Source organism: Rosa chinensis, chromosome 3, assembly GCF_002994745.2.
Source record: "Rosa chinensis cultivar Old Blush chromosome 3, RchiOBHm-V2, whole genome shotgun sequence".
NCBI classification, from domain to species: domain Eukaryota; kingdom Viridiplantae; phylum Streptophyta; class Magnoliopsida; order Rosales; family Rosaceae; genus Rosa; species Rosa chinensis.
The window spans coordinates 6,101,953-6,117,008 of NC_037090.1; positions in this window are offsets into that span (position 1 = coordinate 6,101,953).

Below are 15,056 nucleotides of genomic sequence, written 5' to 3' on the forward strand. Positions count from 1 at the left end.
GCTCCATTGAACCTTAATTACCCGTGTATTCAAAGTGGTGTATATTTAACATAGATATATGTATAATATGGAAGAGGACTTTAATTAGGTGGATATGGTGTTGTGCATGAGTGGTTGCATGATGGTGGAGTGCCTTTTGTTCTCATGATATTTCTCATATGTATCCAACCATCTCGATATTTCATATCCGACAATATGTCCAATGTACCATATGCCTTCCAACTCTAGCCATGTATCCTTATATAGGCCACACTTACCATGACCATCAATAGTCTTATTAACCATATAACGGTCAAATAATAATTACATATTTAAAACATAAAACCATTAAACCATAAATAGAGAAATTAACACAAAATGAAAATAACCCCCGAAATTATTTATAAATAAAATACATTTTTATTTTAAATCATAAAATTTCCAACAAGGTATATATCTTACCATTGATTAACTAGTCGAGGTAAGTTTCAGCAGTAAAAGTTACGTTGGAGGTAACAAGATTGACGGACGAAGATGATGACTAGTGTCTTTCTCACAGAAGATGCATGATCTCCTGGTTAGGTCAGGAATGAAAATTTGTAAAATCACGTCAATGCTAGCTATACATCTCCAAAACGTACTTGTATCAGTGTATGGACCATCATTTGAAGTAGTGTTTGTGAAACGTACTAATTCTAAAAGCAGCCATGATGCAAAGTTTAATTAGCACGTTTAAGCTAGCTTCTTTTCACTTTCATGTAGACCTAGCTAGCAGAGAGTAATGTCATGGGTCAGCCAATCGATCAACTAGCAGCAAGCTCAGTTTGCTTAAATTATGTGAGGGGATGAGAAGTACTAGACCTATCTAGGGATCTCTCTAGATCGAAAGATGTCGACTTGAGAAATCCCCCTTTGTCATTGGCTATAAAAGTAGTAAGTGGTGATCCAACGAACATGACAATGTTGCAAAACAAGGAGTTAATTACTTGACATTATTAAGGTGATTGAGCGTACATGACAGTATGCGTGGCAAAACACAGAGTTACTTAACATTAGAAGGGATGGTTTATCATTGCACGAAAATGATATATTGTTACGTTCAGGAATGTAGTGAAATTTTTGTCGTGTTGATAGAATATTAATGATGGCAAAACTTATGTTATATATTGTGGCTTTTCAATGGGAAAAAAAAAAAACAGAAACAAAGAAACAAAAACGGGATGAAAAGTGATATCATATCTATGTAATGCCTGGGTAAGGCCATTAAGCAACTCATATCATGACAGTTCCCCCTAAAACCATGACGTACAGCTCAATCGATATCCATAATGCATTCATGTACGTCTTTGCCTGCATAGCTCACTCTCTGGACCGACCAAATAAGATGGAGGAGGGTAAAAGCTAGAAAATTATGAGTAAGTAACTAACTTATGAGTACCTTTTCTCTCTCACTTGGTGTGATTGACTTTCACTTACAAAACCTTGGTGATATTTCCCACATTTTCTTGTCTGTTGGTCCTATAGTTCCTCACCAAAATCTAGCATGCCCGAAGGAGCTTTGGCTAGCTAGGGGTAAAGATAAGCTCAATATCAATCAAGGGCTTTGGCTTTAAAGCTAGCTTTCGATGTTCTTCTTTAAGGGGCAGAACTTGTTGTATATCCTATCTTTCTTCACTAGTATGGTCCCTAAAGTTTGGGTATTATGCTTAACAAGTTTGAGTGGTTAGGGGCTTATATATGCCTAACAGCCGGAGTCGCTGAATTGGACAACTCAACTCCCTTCTAGTGCTATCATATTTGTATGGTGGGAGTAAAGAAAGCTGATCATGAGTTGTTCCTAAAAGAAAGGTGATCCAAGATTAATATAACAATAACCTACTTGTGCATCAATTATATAATTGTATTGATAATGAAAATTTCAATAATAGATTAGAAGGTTTACATAAAGATGCGTCGAACGCTTTGAAGTTGGCCTTGTTGAAGACTTGCTCATAGCAGTTTTGGCAAAGAAAAGAGTACCACTCCACACCAAGAACATGATTTATGAAACATCGATCAGCATTAGCATCGACACGAACTTCGATCAACCAGCCTGGTAGCTACTCCTATCAAATCACAATAGTAATAGAATGTGGAGTTTTTCTATTGAAATCTCCAAATTTACTCACTTGACCTCGATTTTATGCTTTTTACACCTCCTATCAAATTTTCAAATACTAAATTTACGCACTAAATCTCACTAAAGTTCCTTAAATAATCTCACTTATATAATTTGCAAACAAACTATTATCTTTAAAATAAAAAAAATTAGTCATTTCAATGATTTAAGTACTCTATAAATCGTTAATAAAGGATTCTAAAAATACTATTCATTAAAACAATAGAGAGAAAAACAGCGTCGCTCGTCGTGCTTCATGCCTTGTCCGACGGCCCGCCCTTATGGAGGCTTCGTCGGACGGGCCAGAATGGACCTCGTGTCCAGGGATAGGTGTTTTTGGAGTGTGCCTAGCAGGGTTGAAGGCGGCGTAGTGGTCGCTGTGCTGTTCAGATCGCTTCGAGGTCCTGCCGGGGAAAGGAAGAGCTGGTTCAGTGGTAGGTGGCTGGGGCTGGTGTCGATCTTCCTAAGATCTGACTGGGGAAAGATGAGATCGCCGACTGGTGACAAAGAGGTGGCGGCAAGGTTGGGTTCTGATGGGCACGGATCGGATAAGAGTCCTTCGATCTGGTTTAGGGTGTTCGGAACCGCGTGGGGCAGGGGTGATTTGTCTTGCCGACGTTCTGGGGATAATGGAGGGGTAGAGGGTCGACCAGCCTCCATTCGTGGCAGCGGGTTTGCGACTGGTGGTGGAACGGCTAGGGTTCGGCGTGCGGTTTGGAGGCGCGGCGGCATCAGATTGCTGATATTCTGGCTTGGGCTTACTGGTCTTTGGGTCAGGGCCTAGGCTTGGGCTATGGTTCCAAAATTTTCTATATTTATGTTTTATTGTATTTTAAATTTAGTAAAATGTGGCTTTATGCCGGCAATAAGCCCCTATCACTATTTGATAGGGCAACGTGGGCTTGGTCCCGGTATGCACACTCAGTGTGCCTTGTCTGGCCTAGGGAGGCGGCGAACTATTTGCTTGATCAAATGGACGCAACCTCCTAGTGGCAGGATGAAATTGGGTGTCGCCGGATTTATTTTCGTTCGGCAACATAGTGGGAAAGCTGTGTTATTTGCAATGATGCTTCTTTGTGATAGAGTTATCTTTCCAGGATGTCACCGCTATATCAAAGCAAATGGAGTAGTCATCTGTGCACTTTTTGCTAATTGGTGCTTGTTAGAATACAAAGATTTTGTGGAGAGTTCTAGTATTATTTCAGGATGTTCTCTTTATGCTTCTTGTAATCTGGGGTTTAGGCTCTACGTCCCCCCTTGTATTCTGCAATTTCATTAATCAAGGCTTAAGGGTAGCCGCACTATCCCCATTTCAAAAAAAAAAAAAAGTACTCTATAAATCTTAATTACATGTTCATTCCTTAATCAGACGACATAATTCTCTTATCCAATAAAAAAAAATCAAACACAAGGTATTGAGTTTCAAAAATTAATTTCTAATCAACAAGAATATAACATGAACTATTCTGTGATTTTTTTTTTTTTTTTATCTTTTAGCTGTGCCAAAAAAAAATGAAGATCATGTTTAAGGAAAACTGAATTGGAAGAGAATTGAGTCGTACTTTCATTGATAATAGGGGCCTATTTATATAGAGGATTACAAGGCATAGAATCAGACAAGGAAACATAATATAACAATTGATTGGATACCTCCAAGATTCTTCGATATTATCTCTAATTCTAATCTTATTATCACTATGGTCTTTAGGCTGGGCCTAGTTCTTGGGCGATCTGTTTGGTGGTTTTTTTGTTGGGAATAAGTCCCTCCTCTTGTGAGCGAGCGTTTGGGTGTTTTTAGGTAGCGTCGTTGTCATTGTTTGGTGTCTTAGTCGGTTTGGTGCTTCTGGTCTTTTGTCGGTGCTTTCTGGCTATCAGCCTGATGGTGAATCACCCTTACACGTGGTCTGGCTGTTTTGGGACTCGGTGTCAGAACGGGTGGAAACAGTTCATCTTAATGTTGGTGGCGGGGTTGTATAGTTATACAGAGGTCTGGTTATAAGTTAATTTGGGTTGGGGTTGAGCTTTTTTAGCTCATGTAAGTCTCTCTCGTTGAAGGTCTGGAACTTTGTAACCTGTTTGGTTATTAATAGATTATTTATTCTCTAAAAAAAAAACCTTATTATTACTAGGTCAAGAAACTTAAAGTTTGGGCCAGACACATATTCTGGATTTACTTGAACACTCCCTCTTGTGTCGCCCAAACGTGGTGCTCCTCTCGTTGCCTCATTAAAAACCTTGCCGAGTAAACCCAGTGAGACAAAAATAACCTCGGTCGAAGGGGAAAAAGATCACAACACACTCTTCATGTTTCGAGACCATACATGTAGACACCTCCCCTGAAGACTACGGTAATTGGAGTTCGGATAACTTCCGCAAACGATGCAACTAACATGTTTCTCGAAAGTGAAATTTAGGCAATGACTTAGTGAGCAAGTCTGCCATACTGTTCTCAGATCGAACCTAGTTCGCTATGATCTTGAGGAGAGTCTGTTGTTGCTGATTATTCTTGGTGTTGTCATTTTTGATGTAGCCTTGCTTTATTTGTTCAAAACAAGCAGCATTATCCTAAATACTTGTAGGCTCATCTATAGTAGACTTCAAACCACAATTGTTTGAACATGCGTAATTATGGATCCAATCCATATACATTCACGAACCACTTCGTGAAAAGCAATAATCTCTGCATTGTTCGAATATATAGCGACTATGGTCTGTTCTGTAGACCTCCAAGATATCACGATCTTTACCCATGGTGAACGCTTAACCATTTTGGGAATGACTTTTGTATGGGTTAGAGAGATACTCAACATCAGCAAAACCTTCCAAAACATATATCGTTTTGGGATGGGGATAGAGGACACAGTCTAGTGTTTGCGGCATTCCTAGTGTGTGATGGGTCCAAATCCATCGTCTCTCTATAGGGATAGAACAAGTTCATATCAATCGTACATCTCAAGTACAGAAAAATATCTTTTACATCAATCCAATGGCATCGCATTAGCGCAGAGCTATACCTTAGTTAACAATTTCACTGCAAATGAGATGTTTGGTCTTGTGCATTGAGCTAGGTACAATAATGCTCCTATTGTACTTTAGTCAGACACTTCTACCTCTAGCACATCTTCGTCATCATCCTTTGGACGAAGAGGATCCTTTTGAGGATCAAAACTACGAACGATCATGGGGGTGCTTAAAGGTTTGACCTTGTCAAAATGCCTAAGCATCTATCAACACGATGCTCAAGTTCCAAACTGAGACATAATCGTGTTCTCCCAAAATCCTTAATCTCAAACTCGGATTTCAAGTGTTCAACGGTTTTCCTTAACTCTTTAAGGGCTTCCAATGAAGATGGTGTCCAACATGAACCGTGATAGAATCCGAAACTTGTTATGGAAACACATGGGCATATGCCTTCCCAATCAAGTAGTCACTTTAGTGACCGTTTCAACCTCTTTGTTAACGCGCTCCATGGTCTAGAGCCACTTGACTTGGGTAAATGAAGTTCACCATGAACCTTCACGTATATTCCGTATCTAGATCTCCATAAAGATACGTAGTGACCACATTTGTAAACTTCATAATCAGTTATTCGGAAACTACCAAACTGACAGGGTAGTGGAGTGCATAATCATCAGACTTAACAAACTCATGCGCAACTCCATCATCAATTATGATGGAGTTTCTAACCCACGTCTCATGTACACTAGTATAATTTTCATAGAGCTCTATATTATCAAAATAGGTTATGACTTTGAGGCGTCCCCCAATGATAACCATAACCTGGAAGATTCTCATGAGACGGATTTTGAGTCTTGATGATCAAAGGATTGGAATGTACCAAAGTATCCTTCGAACCCACGGGCCTCCCACGCATCCTTGCTGGAGCCATGACCTGTAACGCCAAAGTGTCACGCTTCATGGCCATGACCTGTAACGCTAAAGTGTCACGCTCTATGGCATTGGCGCCATGCCTACCTCCATGTAGGGTGGCGCTACATCTTCTTGTAAAGACGTCATTCCTTGCAGGCATGTTTGCAGCATATTTGTGTGATCTCATCACTTTAATGGGGATCGAGATGAGACATAGTAGGGACAGGCCACGACAATTCCTGTCTTTCCTGCTGAACATTCGTGTTCTTATCCCCCCCCCAACGACGGGAAGACTGTCTCATCAAAGTGACAACCCGCAAATCTAGCGGTAAAGAGATCGCCTTGCAAGGGCATTAAGTGGCTGACGATTGTTGGAGTCTCAAATCGTAGTTGCCCATTCGTCTGTAAGGACCCATCATAGAGCGCTGTGGCGGCGCAATTGGCACATAAATGGCACACTCAAATATGCGTAAGTACGATACTTGTACCCAGTTACTAGCTACTGTAACGCAAAGGTAGAGTGAGTGGCAGTAGGTCGTAGACGAATTAGCATAGCTGCATGCGATATTGCATCACCCCAAGCGGATATAAGGAAATTGGTGCGCATTACCAATATTTGGGCTACCATCGTAGTCCTTTTCACGAGACCATTTGAGTGTGTTTATGAAAATATGATGTCCAACATCAGTCCCATTGCAACAACCATTGAAAGTCTTCGATGTAAACTGTCTAGCATCGTCAAGTCCGATTGACGGAATAAGATGATCCGAGGAGTGAGCCTGTTATTATATGATATGTGCTAGGAGTATAGCATAAGCAGCATTACAAGTGGACAATGACACAACACGTGACCAGCGTGTTTGCGTGTCAACCAACATCATGAGATATTTAAGCGTCTGCAAGTTGGTTGAATCAGTCCACAGAATCCCCATGGATTCTATGTAAGAACAGAATGAGTATTTTCATATTATTTGCATAAGACCATCTCAGTCCTAACTTCCCTAAGGAACAGGCTTTGTAAATCGAGCGAGGGGCTTTAGAAGTAACCAATGAGGATTTTGGTTGGGCATGAGCGTTTGAAAAGATATTTGAAGCAAGTTAGTGATTGCAGCATCACCTGGGGTGCCATCACCATGATGGACGCCATCCATGGCGTCATGGATAGGGACTGCGCCAGCCCTAGACTGGTGCTGGACGGAAGCTGTGCCATAGGCAGCAGCTTCGATCACACTTAATCTAGGAATCAATTTTTGATTCATGCTTTATTTCGCTCAAGAGAATGGATGACTGTGTGAAGTCTTTAGTAGACGAATCATCATATCATGACTAAGATGACCTATCCTGTCGCGACAAAGCTAATATGTGTCTCAATCCAAGAGATCTTCTCTTATTGGATTTAATAGCTCGAATAGTGACATAAAGTCCACTAGAGAGACACATAAACTTTTCTAAGATGCGGCTTTGTTCGCAATCATTAGAGGTATTGCAAAGGAACTCATTTCTGTTCTCTACATGCATTTTCGCATGGAATCTGTTGGCTATTTATAGGTGCGATTTGTCTTAAGAGCGTAGAGAGTTTATGTGACAATAATCAAGGTGTCATTTGGAAAGGGGAACTTGGGCTATTCCATGTCCTTGAATTAATATTGATGGACTAGCCGTCATAGTCACAAAGTCATATGCTCATAATCAAAATTGAGTCATAATGAAAAGAACTCGAAATTTTATTCATAAGCCAATAGCGTTACATCATTGTCTCTTTGACCAAAGAAAATCTACTCCAAAATGCTAGCTAATGCAAAACAATGGTAGTCGTCAAACTTCTTTCGGTAATTCCAAAATAAATGTGACCAGATGAGTAGAGAGATGTCGGTGGAGCATGACTCGCTTAAGTACCACTAATCTCAGAACCTTCCTAGACATCACACTTACTTTGGGTGAGCCTACTTTGAAGAAAGACTAAACCATTGGCATTTACTACAAAGTATATGGCAATTGCCTATTACATCTCTTGGAAAAATAAAGACTTAAACATAATTGACGATCTATTGATCCTAGCCAGATTTGTAGTCTTCAACCCTTCACTCTAGATCATCTTCTTGATCTTCTTGTTCTACATAGTGAGCTTCTCTTGCTTCACAATATGCTTTGTAGGCGGTGATAATTTCTTCACGAGCTCTACAAATGTGTGCCCAATGACCGGATACTCCACATCGAGAACATATATCTCTTTGCTCAGACTCCATTGATTGAAGAGCTTTGAAAGTGTCATTTAGATTGCTCTTAGTGTTAGTGGCGCCACCAACATGGCCAGAGGCATTGCCTCCCACTCTCTTTGCATGTTGACCTCTTCGGTTCCGTGTTCGCCTATTTTGGAGGTTACCTTCCCAAGTAGAGTGATTATATGGACCAGAACGTCCAGAAGTATCCCTAAGATTAGGGTTTCGCTCTTGGTGCCCTCTCTTGGAGGCCCGACTGTAATTGGATTTCGGAATAAGCTCTGTTTCCACAGATCTCTAATTATAGTTCTTCACAAGGATGTTGTCATGCTTTTCAGCGACATTCATAGCTCCAATGAGCTCATGAAACCTTGTGATCCGTCCTGCAGTAACATCGATTTGATAATTCTTAGTAACCATCAATGCGGAGACGAGGAAGGTAGAGAGAGTCTTCTCAATCAACAACTCATTTGTGATCTCTTTACCACAGAATTCCATTAAGGATTTAATGAGAGATGCTTCCGAGTTGTAGTCAAGAACTGACTTGAAATCACAGGAGCGGAGGTTATGCCATCTCACTTCTAGGTCAGGAAGCAGGGAGTCACGGAAGTTGCCAAATCTTTCTTCGAGTGAGACCCACAGCCTTGTGGGGTCTTCTTCATTCATACATTCATATTTGAGCGGATGATGACTTTCGCCTTATTTGCCTATAGGCTACTCTATTACTTCCAAAGCTTGAGCTTGCTCAACAATTAGCACGTCCTAGCTAGGCTCGAGAATCGTATCCAGGATTCCATCGGCCTTGAGATGTTGGCAGACATCACGAACCCACCTGTGATATCTAGAGTCAATTGTTCCCAATGGAGCAAGTCCAATTTGTTCAGGCTACTCATCCTGAAAGAGAACAAGAAATTAGGGTTAGTTTCGGAGAGTAAAAGGCTACCACGAAAACATATAATTTTTTTTAGCGTAGTTGCTCCCAAGAAATTATGAATTTCTAAGCGTAATCGCTTCCAAGAAATTCAATTCCAAGAGGTATTAGATTAGATCGAAACAATGATCTAAGTGGTCTATCATAAATTCTCTACAAACTCTAAGTTTGGAGATCTCAACAAGCTCCAAACTTGGAGTGACCACGAACCCCCATAGTTCAGCTTAATTTGGTCTCCCCTATGATGAAGAAAGGGGGGTAGAAGAAGGGGGATTGCAAGTCCCCGAGAAAAAGAAGAAAATAGTGAAAAAATTCAAAAACGAGAACTTCAATCTTAAAAACTTGTTGTTTCAAGGCTTGAGAACACGCGTGTGTTGGAAAACAGGCTGCAGGGATGTGCGAGGCAGGTGAGCTTTGGGCGAGGCTAGCTGAACGCAGGAGCTGCGAGGGTAGGCTGCTGGCGCTGCAGGGCTACGGTGTAGCAGTGGCAGTGAGAGCACTGGTGGAGCAGCGAACGCAGGGGCGCGTATGAGCTGTGGGGGCAGCGAATGCAGGGCACGCTCGCGGGGAGCAGAGAGCGCAGGGGTGCGTAGAAGCTGCGAGGGATTTGGTGAGAAGAATTTTAGGGTTTTTGTTTTTAGGGCTAGGGTTAGGGCTCGTGCTGATAACGTGTTTAAGGAAAATTGAATTGGAAGAGAATTGAGTCGTACTTTCATTGATAATAGGGGCCTCTTTATAGGGGATTACAAGACATAGAATCAGAGTTCTACAAGGAAACGTAATATTACAATTGATTGGATACCTCCAAGATTCTCCGATATTATCTCTAATTCTAACTCTATTACCACTAGGTCGGTCAAGTAACCTAGTGATTATACGTAATTATATACGTATAATTATATCTAAAGCACTATAATTAAGCCAATCCTCATGTCAATTAATATGTAATTAATATATTTTTATTTAATTTGTAGAAAATAAGCGGAATTGCGGAAATGAGAGAAAATGGTGCGAGATTAGAGCAAATTGGAGTTTCCGACAAAATGAAGAAATAGTCAATGCGGGTCAACCTTGGTCAACACTATCAAGGGAGCGGAATCTAATCACCTTCGATAATATGTTATGGAAGTGCATTGAGAAGAGAGAAGAAGGAAAAAGGAAGAAAAAAAGAAAATTGAGAAAAGAAAGAAAAGGAAAAGAAAGAAAAGAATTATGACATCATGATGACATCATCATGCAATCATCCTTTAATCATCTGAGCCATTCCTTTTCTTTTCCTCACGTGCATTGCACGACCCATCCATTGTTTTCTTCAATTGCTGCCCCTCTTCCCAGCCACATATAAAGGATCCCATTCCAATTATATATATTCTCCCTCTTCTACGAGCAGACGACGACGATCTCACCATTTTAATTATCAATTATCCCATTCTTCCTCTCACGCCCAGACCACATATATATATAGATAATTCCCCTATTCCTCGAACCCTAGCAGCTACAGCTGCCGCACCACACTCAAAACAGAGGCAGCCCCTTTGGGCTGCTCTCTCTCTCTCTCCTCCTTTTCCTCCATTTTTCCTCTTTTCTTTAGTTTTATTTTAGAGATTTCAAGGATTTTACTCACACAAAGCTTCAAGGATCTATTAAAGGGCTCAACCTCTACAAGATTCAAGATTTGGGTAATTGTGGGAGTTATAATTCAATAGTAGTCATGTTGGCTTTCTAGCTAATTGTGGCTATTATTGTTTTCTCCTACACTTCTCTTTTCTTTTCTCTTTGAATTTTGTATTTTTGATGTCTATAATTATGGGTTGTGAGTAATTTTCTTGTTGGGTTTTAGGGTTGTGTCCCTAACCCAAAATTTTGTGTAAAAGATGTTTAATTTAATGTAATGATGCAATTTTCATATGATGGATGCTTATATCTATTTTTGTTGGGTTAAAATGCATGTCTAGGAGTCTAGTCAACTCTAGGGTGTGTATTTTGAGCATGTCTAGGATGGAGTTAGGGGCTTGACTCCCTCTAATTCCTAAGCTAGAAACCTTCAATTTCGTATTCGAGGGGTTATAAGCATGGTGATTTACACCCGTTGCATGATTGCGCGGGCGGGTCGCTTAGTAGTCTAATTCCTCGATCTCTAGCTAATTGTGGCTATTATTGTTTTCTCCTACACTTCTCTTTTCTTTTCTCTTTGAATTTTGTATTTTTGATGTCTATAATTATGGGTTGTGAGTAATTTTCTTGTTGGGTTTTAGGGTTGTGTCCCTAACCCAAAATTTTGTGTAAAAGATGTTTAATTTAATGTAATGATGCAATTTTCATATGATGGATGCTTATATCTATTTTTGTTGGGTTAAAATGCATGTCTAGGAGTCTAGTCAACTCTAGGGTGTGTATTTTGAGCATGTCTAGGATGGAGTTAGGGGCTTGACTCCCTCTAATTCCTAAGCTAGAAACCTTCAATTTCGTATTCGAGGGGTTATAAGCATGGTGATTTACACCCGTTGCGTGATTGCGCGGGCGGGTCGCTTAGTAGTCTAATTCCTCGATCTCTACGCCTCTTGATGTGAATTAGTGACCATTGAACCGGCTCTAATTCATGCCAAGTGAGTCCCTACGGCCCTTGAACCGGAGTAGGAATACCATGAAAGGGAATTTCGGTCCTTGAGCCTTGAACCGCCTTGGATACGACTACCGCCAAAATAGGAAATATGCATCTATATTAGATTAGCTTCCGACACATGAGATTTGGGTGAAGGAATCTCCCTAACACCCAACATTCTCATTTTTATTGTTTACATTTCATTTTTATTTTTTGTTGCTTTACATTTCATTATTATTTGTTAAGTTAAAATCAACCCCCAAACATTAAACTCTTCCACTCATTTGTGCATATCCACCACCAGGCTCTTTGTTTTGATTAGGCTTTGGTGAGAACCAAAACCGAGCATTGCTAGGGCTTGGTGCTTTAGATTAACTTTTTTTATTTCTTTTCTTTTTCTTTTCTTTGTTTGCTAAGTGTCTTTATTCCCGATTACCCAAGGATTGTGGGTTAGCCACTAATCCCCGTGGTACGATAAACTTTGGGCATAATATTTCCCTATCTTGACAATGATACGTCCGCTTGCGTAAAGGTGTATCAAGTCACCTAGAGTTTGGCCAGACACATATTCTGGATTTACTTGAATAGATCAATCATTTTTTCTCTATTTTGGGTACCTCATGGTTAATTATTTACAGATTCTTTTTAGTTTTTTTTTTTTAATTCCTAGCTTTTTTTTCTCTCTCTCTTTTAGCTATGCAAAAAAAAAATTGAAGAACAATATTTTTTTCTTAAATGTTTATTTTTTTTCATAATAGGATTTATTTTGTTCTCCCTTGCCAATATGCATTCGATATGTATATCATATATTTTTATGTTACATGATCTTAATCATAGTTTTAATTCTTATTAACTATATATGAATGCTTTAATGAATATATGTAGTGAGATTGAAAAATGAAAATATATAAGAAAAATAATAAATAATGCAATCTAATATTATTGTATTGGAACTGCCGCTCTGTGCATCAAAACTCTTATACCAAGTCATAACCATCTGAATGAGGGTGCGCTAGGTTTTCTTTCGAACGAGCGCTAGGTTTTCAAAATATCCTCTTATCTCCGTCCGGCGTCCCGTCCGGTGAAGCTGTCGTCGGACGGGATCTGTTGGCTGCGGTTTTGTTGCCTGTGTTAGCTCCTTCGATCTGGTTCACAAGGGATCGGAGGAGATGGTAGGGGAGATCGAGGCGGCTGGCAGGTTGTGGTTCCTCTCTTGCTGGCCGGAGGTAGGATCGGTGGGTCGGCGGCGGGGTGCGGTGTCGCGGGTTCAGAGGTGGACTGGAGAGGAGGAAATCGTGGCTGCGAATCAAGGCTCGGATCGGACTGACCCGATCTGGTTTGGATCCGATCAGAACTGTCGGTTCTGGGTCATGGCGTTTGACTTCGACATGGGGAAATGAATGGGTGGAAAGGGCGGCGCTTCTCCGGGCTGGGATGGAGCGAGGTGGACGACGATCCGGCGATTGTGGCTGTCGGTGGTGGGATTGGGCCACTCTGGGCTAGCAACCTGTGATCTGATTTGGGCGTGGGCTCGGGCCTGGGCTCTAGTTCCAAATTGTTTTTTCTTTATTTGGTTTATGTTTTTTTGTTTTTCTTTATCCGCAAGTACTGCCATAATGCTAGCAATAATTCCCTGTTATGTTATAGCAGGGCGATGTGGGCTTGGTCCCAGACTGCACACCCTGTGTGCCTGGTTTGCCCTAGTTAGGTGGTGGGCTCATTGCTTGGTCAAATGGTCGCAACCTCCTAGCGGTAGAATGAAACTAAGTGTCGCCAGATTTATTTTCCGGTGGCAACATAGTGGGAAAACTGCTCTAATTAGTATATTATGGCTTCAAGTAAGCATTTAATTTCCGGTATGTCACCACCTTTGTAAAGCGAATAGAGTAGCCAAATGTGCACTCTTCGCTAATTGGTGCTTTTTAGAATACATATCTTTAGTTGAGACGCTTGTTATTATCTCGGGTGATTCTCTCAATGCTGTTTATGATTTGGGGTTTAGGCTATATGTCCCCCCCATGTATTCTATGGTTTCATTAATGACTACGGCTTAAGGGCAGCCAATCTGGCCCTTCCTCAAAAAAAAAAAAATTATTGCATTGGAAAGTCTAGAGAAAATATTTTTAAAAAAAAAAAATTTCTTTTTTTGGTATAAATGTTCTCCTTAATAGTCATTTTATAGTAAATTATATATGTCATTTAATAATTTATAATATAATGAGATCAAGTGAGCAAATTTAGATGTCTCAATAGAAACATTATAGAATGTGCTACGTCATAAACTGCATAGCTAGACAAATCAAAAACTATTGAGAGAGTCATTTGATCTCTTCGATAAGGTTCTCATCGGAAGAAAAATAATTTAACACTCTTCCATCTCTAATAACGCGAAGACAACCGCATGTGCATCTAACTCAAAAACATACTTCTCAAATGCAAACTTTAACCGTTGAAGATTGTGGAAATCTCACTTTTTGTAGGTGATCGAGATACCTAATCTCTTACCAGTATGGCATCCTCATTATCGAAAATAGTATCTTCAACACCACCTAATCGCTTATTCGGAAAGAATGCCCCATATCCATCCACCTTCAAGTCTTCAACTTCACCACCCAACTCTCCTTAAAGATGCCCTGCATAATGTAATACATCTCAGCATTTTGACTGTTACCTCCATATGCATGATCATCATATCCAAGTTTCTAAATCATGCCACATGAAAATCCAAACAAATCCTTGGGGGTTGGAATTTGGAAATTAAATTAAGTGGGCTGGATGAAAATCAATGAAAGACCATTGGAGCAGGAAAGGCTCAAGCAAGAAGTTCAGACTGTTCAGTTCGTGTTAGCCTAGCCCAAAACCAAATGTGTTAGCCCAACCCAAAGGCTAGCTCCACGAACCTTGCTTTAGGTCCACGGTTAGTTAGAAACTCAGACCCAAGTATCAGTCCAAATAGGCAAATATCAAATGTTGTTTACCATTTGAAACATGAAAACGTTGAGCTTATGACAAAATATTACATAATCTTTTTGCAATTAATTTTTTTTATCTAATAGTTTTTGTTGATTGATTTTAAACTAGCATTGTCCGTCAAAATATCTTGGAGAAAATTCGGTTTTAATCACAATGGCTTTGTACCTTTTTCCCTCAACTGTTAAAAGCTATCAAATCAATGTTGGTATTCTTTACCTCATGTCTTGCATAAAAAATTATGAACTTTTGAAAACATGATCAATGTGTTTGGGTTTTTCCTGCTCAGGTTAGGAAAAAAAGTTAAAGATATGATAATGTACTCTA